At 37.1% G+C, this 9200-nt stretch overlaps 1 long non-coding RNA gene across 1 annotated transcript; it reads left to right on the forward strand.

Moving 5' to 3' along the window:
• The first annotated feature begins 2195 nt into the window (after positions 1-2195).
• On the forward strand, positions 2196-7281 carry LOC133419470 (uncharacterized). Its single transcript, XR_009770516.1, has 6 exons — positions 2196-2606; positions 3446-3553; positions 4402-4493; positions 5333-5440; positions 6289-6380; positions 7205-7281. It is a non-coding gene; the product is annotated as an uncharacterized LOC133419470 (long non-coding RNA).
• The last annotated feature ends 1919 nt before the right edge of the window (positions 7282-9200 follow it).

Here is a 9200-nt window from a genome sequence, read left to right on the forward strand (position 1 = left end):
AGTGAGTGACCAACATGGCCGGCTTTGGGTACCCAGAAAGCATTTGCATCATATTCTTATAAAAATCTCTGGAGGCCCTACATTTCACAAATATTTGTTGCTGTTGCTGTAGTTCTAGTCAAGGAGTAGAAGAATAGATTTGCTCATTGTTTGCGAGAGATCTGTTGTAATCAAGTAGTTTTTAGCTGTCAAATCTGAAATAAATATATTTTTTAACAATTTATTCAGGCTTGACAACAATCAATAAATCCGATGCTTCCAATTCATTCTTTGGGGACTTATTTATCCATAGATACCACAACTATGAATATGTGCCTCATGATGGTGAAGCTATTGGTGTGTGTGTGTGTGTGTGTGTGTGTGTGTGTGTGTGTGTGTGTGTGTGTGTGTTGGTATTCCTATCTTTATGGGGACATTGATCTGTTTACACAGTCACGCCATGGGGACCTCCAACCTCATGGGGACCAAAATGCAGGTCCCCGCGAGACAATGCCTCTTAAATGAATGCTGGAGCCATTCTGAAGGTGCCTGTGAAGTTTTAAGCTTCGGCCCATAAGTCATGTTTTTCAGTCGTGAAACACACACACAGATTTCCCACTATCGCCCCCTATCGGCCCCCATGAAGTATTGCAGCCAGTTGATTCACACACATTCTTCCATATATGGTAAGTTCCGCCCCCTTCCTGGTCCCCATAATGAATGTTAAAAGCATTCATAGTGTTAACACTAATATACACTAATTAACACTAACATGTATTAAATATGTATATATATATATATATATATACTAATTGTCTGATATATGGTGAAATGAAGAAAGGTACTATGAGTGAGAGGCCTGTGGTCCTTTATGTAGTTGATGATTTACTGGAATGTGTGACTTTGGTGAACAGAACACCGGGGTCAAATGTGGAATTATTTAATAATACTTAGGAAGTAAATAAACTATGATACTATCTCATAAGGGTCAAATGGAATGGAGTGTATATAGAAGACCTAAATGCTGCACATGAAACATTTTTAAACAGCTTTGGTATTATGTGATAAACATGTAAGGAATAACATAGAGTGGGCCGGTCACTATAGAGAAATAAATCCCTTCAGGGTGATGCAGAAGCCTGACATGCATCCTTCAAAACCATGAAAAGACAACACCTATTCCATATCACTACATACTGTATTAAGAGTTAAGAAGGCTCTTGAGAAGAAGTACGCTAAAGGCCTCTACAGACAGACCGCTTTATAATAATAAAGACCCTAGAAACTAAAATCTCTAGTGTTGAGTGTGAAATATAGCATTTTGCTTCAGCCTGCAATAAAACGGTTGTCAATTGAATTCATAATACTTTCTCATCTCCTAATTTTTATACTCAATATACAATGTCAATGCTGTGTAAGAAGAATGATTACATATTTAAATGCTGCTACACAATAAATAGGATAATATATGGATTATATATATATATATATATATATATATATATATATATATATATATATATATATATATATATATATATATATATATATATATATATATGAAACCCAGTAGAAAATTGGGACTGGTAATATTATTGTTTCTTTGAAAATGTTTATTTTATTTATTAACTCTCATTTGGTTATTATTCTGTAATTATATTTATTTAGCACACACTTAGTCTTATTTGTGAGTGAAAGTAATTCCACCCTATTCTCGCGAGAGTTCCACCTATTCTCGCGAGAGTTAGAGCGAGAGAAATGCAGAACAGCAGAGTCAACGAGCAGATGAAAAATAGAGAATAGAGAAGAAAGTCACAATCTATTAAACAAATAGCGGTTGTTAACTCACTTCGGAGCACAGAAGAACTCTGGAAACTATACCTACCGGAAGCGGAGCAGTGTTTGAAGACCTGTGAGTTGTTTTCGGCAGAGACTGGTGAGTTACCTGAGCGAGCTAGCTCGCGCTAGCTAGCGAATGCTAACAGCAGTAGCTACATGGTTTATCAGTCCATTAAATGGCGGAGAACTTGTAAAAAACATGAACGTGACTTACGGCTACTTTTCACTGTCTGTGTTAAGAGCTAAAGCTATTATTTTGCTCGGATTATTAGCTACTTATTTTGCTGCTCTGTGTGTGTATTTTCTATTTTATTCTGAGATGCACTGTTTATGAGGTGTGTGTTAAAGCCTGCTAAAGAAGTTAATTCATAACAAGGCAGATACTCTGAAGTCTTGAATGTATTATTTTAATGTGTGTTAAAGGTGCATTTTGTTATTTTCAGCTCATTTCATACATAACGTGTGCAATGGTTAAAAAGAGTGTTGAAATTCATTTTATTTCATCTGGTAAACGGATAAAAAAATACCATAATTCATGGTAAAGGCTTAGAAATAATTCATGTTGATTAAATGTGTGAAAAATTTATGAAAATACTTACCTTGAGAAAAAAAGAGAACTGTACAGTTAAAAAGATAATTCATCTAAGCATTACTGTGTCATTTTGTATGATGTTTCTGTTTTGCATGGGTATTTGTAAATAATTACGTATTACTAATAGGTGTAATTACTTGCCGTGTCTGAGAAACAGATGGAAGCAGCTTCGTGTCCACAGGACAGTCCTCAACAGGTACATTCACCTTTATCACTTGTTGTTTACTGCAACAGCCTCTCTTAGGTTTAAGTAACTAAATAAAGCAAATTGGGTCATTGTGCAGTTAATTTATTGTCGATCAGATCTACTAACAGTTAAATCTAATGCTACAATGTCACAATGTCATTTAGCAGACGCTTTAGTCCAAAGCGACGTACATTTTAGAGTTATACATTCACATTCACACACCAATGGCACAGCCTTTGGGAGTAATTTTGGGTTAAGTGGCTTGCCCAAGGACACATCGACATGGAGAAGCCAAGAATCAAACCAATGATCTTCCGATTGGTGGACGACTGCTCTACCTCCAGACCACAGTCGCACTAAATAAAGCAAATGGGGTCATTGTGAGGGTAATTTATTGTTGATCAGATCTACTAACAGTTAAATCTAATGCCTCAATGAGGCAAAAGATAAAAGCACTTTTAAGATGGATCTGAACCTGTCTGGGCATTTTCTTTTGGCCTAAATATCAGTGTAATCCAACACATTTACGATGTCCCCACAATGTACTTATGATACTATTAGTGTTAAATAACATCCAGAGATGCTTAGTCCCCGTGAAGGATGATAACATGGTGTGTATTAAAGTCCCCATGAAGCTTGTTGTATTGAAGATGTGTTAAAGCAAACACAGGTTTACTCATTAGTCTGAAATATTACAATTTGGTGTTTTCTTTCCTGTGAAGTCTGGTGTTTTGGCATGTACTAAAGTTTAAAGATCCTTGAACATGTATTTTTATCTACTTGAGTTTTATATGGTGGGCACATTAAGGTCTTAATTTTTCCATTGTTTTCTTTATATATTATTGCAGATGACATTGTGTGCCCTGGATATTCATCCTATAAAGACGTCCCATCCTCTTGCCGTGTCTGAGAAACAGATGGAAGCAGCTTCGTGTCCACAGGACAGTCCTCAACAGGTACATTCACCTTTATCACTTGTTGTTTACTGCAACAGCCTCTCCTAAGTTAGTTTTAAGTAACTAAATAAAGCAAATGGGGTCATTGTGCAGTTAATTTATTGTCGATCAGATCTACTAACAGTTAAATCTAATGCTACAATGTCACAATGTCATTAGGCAGACGCTTTAGTCCAAAGCGACGTACATTTTAGAGTTATACATTCACATTCACACACCAATGGCACAGCCTTTGGGAGTAATTTTGGGTTAAGTGTCTTGCCCAAGGACACATCGACATGGAGAAGCCAAGAATCAAACCACTGATCTTCCTATTGGTGGACGACTGCTCTACCTCCAGACCACAGTCGCACTAAATAAAGCAAATGGCGTCATTGTGAGGGTAATCTATTGTCGATCAGATCTACTAACAGTTAAATCTAATGCCTCAATGAGGCAAAAGATAAAAGCTCTTTTAAGATGGATCTGAACCTGTCTGGGCATTTTCTTTTGGCCTAAATATCAGTGTAATCCAACACATTTACGATGTCCCCACAATGTACTTATGATACTATTAGTGTTAAATAACATCCAGAGATGCTTAGTCCCCGTGACGGATGATAACATGGTGTGTATTAAAGTCCCCATGAAGCTTGTTGTATTGAAGATGTGTTAAAGCAAACACAGGTTTACTCATTAGTCTGAAATATTACAATTTTCTTTCTGTTTTCTTTCCTGTGAAGTCTGGTGTTTTGGCATGTACTAAAGTTTAAAGATCCTTGAACATGTATTTTTATCTACTTGAGTTTTATATGGTGGGCACATTAAGGTCTTAATTTTTCCATTGTTTTCTTTATATATCATTGCAGATGACATTGTGTGTATAAAGACGTCCCATCCTCTTGCTGTGTCTGAGAAACAGATGGAAGCAGCTTCGTGTCCACAGGACAGTCCTCAACAGGTACATTCACCTTTATCACTTGTTGTTTACTGCAACAGCCTCTCTTAGGTTTAAGTAACTGAATAAAGCAAATGGGCTCATTGTGCAGTTAATTTATTGTCGATCAGATCTACTAACAGTTAAATCTAATGCTACAATGTCACAATGTCATTAAGCAGACGCTTTAGTCCAAAGCGACGTACATTTTAGAGTTATACATTCACATTCACACACCAATGGCACAGCCTTTGGGAGTAATTTTGGGTTAAGTGGCTTGCCCAAGTACACATCGACATGGAGAAGCCAAGAATCAAACCACTGATCTTCCTATTGGTGGACGACTGCTCTACCTCCAGACCACAGTCGCACTAAATAAAGCAAATGGGGTCATTGTGAGGGTAATCTATTGTCAATCAGATCTACTAACAGTTAAATCTAATGCCTCAATGAGGCAAAAGATAAAAGCTCTTTTAAGATGGATCTGAACCTGTCTGGGCATTTTCTTTTGGCCTAAATATCAGTGTAATCCAACACATTTACGATGTCCCCACAATGTACTTATGATACTATTAGTGTTAAATAACATCCAGAGATGCTTAGTCCCCGTGAAGGATGATAACATGGTGTGTATTAAAGTCCCCATGAAGCTTGTTGTATTGAAGATGTGTTAAAGCAAACACAGGTTTACTCATTAGTCTGAAATATTACAATTTGGTGTTTTCTTTCCTGTGAAGTCTGGTGTTTTGGCATGTACTAAAGTTTAAAGATCCTTGAACATGTATTTTTATCTACTTGAGTTTTATATGGTGGGCACATTAAGGTCATAATTTTTCCATTGTTTTCTTTATATATTATTGCAGATGACATTGTGTGCCCTGGATATTCATCCTATAAAGACGTCCCATCCTCTTGCCGTGTCTGAGAAACAGATGGAAGCAGTTTCGTGTCCACAGGACAGTCCTCAACAGGTACATTCACCTTTATCACTTGTTGTTTACTGCAACAGCCTCTCCTAAGTTAGTTTTAAGTAACTAAATAAAGCAAATTGGGTCATTGTGCAGTTAATTTATTGTCGATCAGATCTACTAACAGTTAAATCTAATGCTACAATGTCACAATGTCATTAAGCAGACGCTTTAGTCCAAAGCGACGTACATTTTAGAGTTATACATTCACATTCACACACTATTGGCACAGCCTTTGGGAGTAATTTTGGGTTAAGTGGCTTGCCCAAGTACACATCGACATGGAGAAGCCAAGAATCAAACCACTGATCTTCCTATTGGTGGACGAATGCTCTACCTCCAGACCACAGTCGCAGTAAATAAAGCAAATGGCGTCATTGTGAGGGTAATCTATTGTCAATCAGATCTACTAACAGTTAAATCTAATGCCTCAATGAGGCAAAAGATAAAAGCTCTTTTAAGATGGATCTGAACCTGTCTGGGCATTTTCTTTTGGCCTAAATATCAGTGTAATCCAACACATTTACGATGTCCCCACAATGTACTTATGATACTATTAGTGTTAAATAACATCCAGAGATGCTTAGTCCCCGTGAAGGATGATAACATGGTGTGTATTAAAGTCCCCATGAAGCTTGTTGTATTGAAGATGTGTTAAAGCAAACACAGGTTTACTCATTAGTCTGAAATATTACAATTTTCTTTCTGTTTTCTTTCCTGTGAAGTCTGGTGTTTTGGCATGTACTAAAGTTTAAAGATCCTTGAACATGTATTTTTATCTACTTGAGTTTTATATGGTGGGCACATTAAGGTCTTAATTTTTCCATTGTTTTCTTTATATATCATTGCAGATGACATTGTGTGTATAAAGACGTCCCATCCTCTTGCTGTGTCTGAGAAACAGATGGAAGCAGCTTCGTGTCCACAGGACAGTCCTCAACAGGTACATTCACCTTTATCACTTGTTGTTTACTGCAACAGCCTCTCTTAGGTTTAAGTAACTGAATAAAGCAAATGGGCTCATTGTGCAGTTAATTTATTGTCGATCAGATCTACTAACAGTTAAATCTAATGCTACAATGTCACAATGTCATTAAGCAGACGCTTTAGTCCAAAGCGACGTACATTTTAGAGTTATACATTCACATTCACACACCAATGGCACAGCCTTTGGGAGTAATTTTGGGTTAAGTGTCTTGCCCAAGTACACATCGACATGGAGAAGCCAAGAATCAAACCACTGATCTTCCGATTGGTGGACGAATGCTCTACCTCCAGACCACAGTCGCACTAAATAAAGCAAATGGGGTCATTGTGAGGGTAATCTATTGTCAATCAGATCTACTAACAGTTAAATCTAATGCCTCAATGAGGCAAAAGATAAAAGCTCTTTTAAGATGGATCTGAACCTGTCTGGGCATTTTCTTTTGGCCTAAATATCAGTGTAATCCAACACATTTACGATGTCCCCACAATGTACTTATGATACTATTAGTGTTAAATAACATCCAGAGATGCTTAGTCCCCGTGAAGGATGATAACATGGTGTGTATTAAAGTCCCCATTAAGCTTGTTGTATTGAAGATGTGTTAAAGCAAACACAGGTTTACTCATTAGTCTGAAATATTACAATTTTCTTTCTGTTTTCTTTCCTCTGAAGTCTGGTGTTTTGGCATGTACTAAAGTTTAAAGATCCTTGAACATGTATTTTTATCTACTTGATCTATCTTCATCCTGACATTGTCTTTACCTAAAAAATCATTGCAGATGACATTGTGTGCCACGGATACTCATCCTGCAAAGAGCTCCCATCTTGCTGTCATGTCTGAGAAACAGATGGAAGAAGCTTCATGTCCACAGGACACATCAGGTGCATTCACCTTCATCACTTGATGTTTACTTTTACAGCCTGTTTACGTTTGGTTTTATCAACTAAATAAAGCAAATAAGCTAATTGTAGGCGTAATGTATTGTCAATCAGGTCTACTAACAGTTAAGTCTAATGCCTCAATGAAGCAGAAGATAAGGGGATGTTTAAGATGGATGTGAACCTGTCTGGATATTTTCCATTGGCCCAATGATCACTGTAATCTGGCACACTTACGATGTCCCCACAGTGCACTTTTTATGTTACTATTAGTGTTAAATATGATCCAGACATGCTTTGTCCCCATAAAGGATGATAACATGGTGTGTAAAGATGTCCCCATTAAGCTTGTTGTATTGAAGATGTGTTAAAGCAAACACAGGTTTACTCATTAGTCTGAAATATTACAATTTGGTGTTTTCTTTCCTGTGAAGTCTGGTGTTTTGGCATGTACTAAAGTTTAAAGATCCTTGAACATGTATTTTTATCTACTTGAGTTTTATATGGTGGGCACATTAAGGTCTTAATTTTTCCATTGTTTTCTTTATATATTATTGCAGATGACATTGTGTGCCCTGGATATTCATCCTATAAAGACGTCCCATCCTCTTGCCGTGTCTGAGAAACAGATGGAAGCAGTTTCGTGTCCACAGGACAGTCCTCAACAGGTACATTCACCTTTATCACTTGTTGTTTACTGCAACAGCCTCTCCTAAGTTAGTTTTAAGTAACTAAATAAAGCAAATTGGGTCATTGTGCAGTTAATTTATTGTCGATCAGATCTACTAACAGTTAAATCTAATGCTACAATGTCACAATGTCATTAAGCAGACGCTTTAGTCCAAAGCGACGTACATTTTAGAGTTATACATTCACATTCACACACTATTGGCACAGCCTTTGGGAGTAATTTTGGGTTAAGTGGCTTGCCCAAGGACACATTGACATGGAGAAGCCAAGAATCAAACCACTGATCTTCCTATTGGTGGACGACTGCTCTACCTCCAGACCACAGTCGCACTAAATAAAGCAAATGGCGTCATTGTGAGGGTAATCTATTGTCAATCAGATCTACTAACAGTTAAATCTAATGCCTCAATGAGGCAAAAGATAAAAGCTCTTTTAAGATGGATCTGAACCTGTCTGGGCATTTTCTTTTGGCCTAAATATCAGTGTAATCCAACACATTTACGATGTCCCCACAATGTACTTATGATACTATTAGTGTTAAATAACATCCAGAGATGCTTAGTCCCCGTGAAGGATGATAACATGGTGTGTATTAAAGTCCCCATGAAGCTTGTTGTATTGAAGATGTGTTAAAGCAAACACAGGTTTACTCATTAGTCTGAAATATTACAATTTTCTTTCTGTTTTCTTTCCTGTGAAGTCTGGTGTTTTGGCATGTACTAAAGTTTAAAGATCCTTGAACATGTATTTTTATCTACTTGAGTTTTATATGGTGGGCACATTAAGGTCTTAATTTTTCCATTGTTTTCTTTATACATCATTGCAGATGACATTGTGTGCCCTGGATATTCATCCTATAAAGACGTCCCATCCTCTTGCTGTGTCTGAGAAACAGATGGAAGCAGGTTCGTGTCCACAGGACAGTCCTCAACAGGTACATTCACCTTTATCACTTGTTGTTTACTGCAACAGCCTCTCCTAAGTTAGTTTTAAGTAACTAAATAAAGCAAATTGGGTCATTGTGCAGTTAATTTATTGTCGATCAGATCTACTAACAGTTAAATCTAATGCTACAATGTCACAATGTCATTAAGCAGACGCTTTAGTCCAAAGCGACGTACATTTTAGAGTTATACATTCACATTCACACACTATTGGCACAGCCTTTGGGAGTAATTTTGGGTTAAGTGGCTTGCCCAAGGACAC

Source organism: Cololabis saira, chromosome 2 (genome assembly GCF_033807715.1).
Source record: "Cololabis saira isolate AMF1-May2022 chromosome 2, fColSai1.1, whole genome shotgun sequence".
Taxonomy (NCBI): Eukaryota; Metazoa; Chordata; class Actinopteri; order Beloniformes; family Belonidae; genus Cololabis; species Cololabis saira.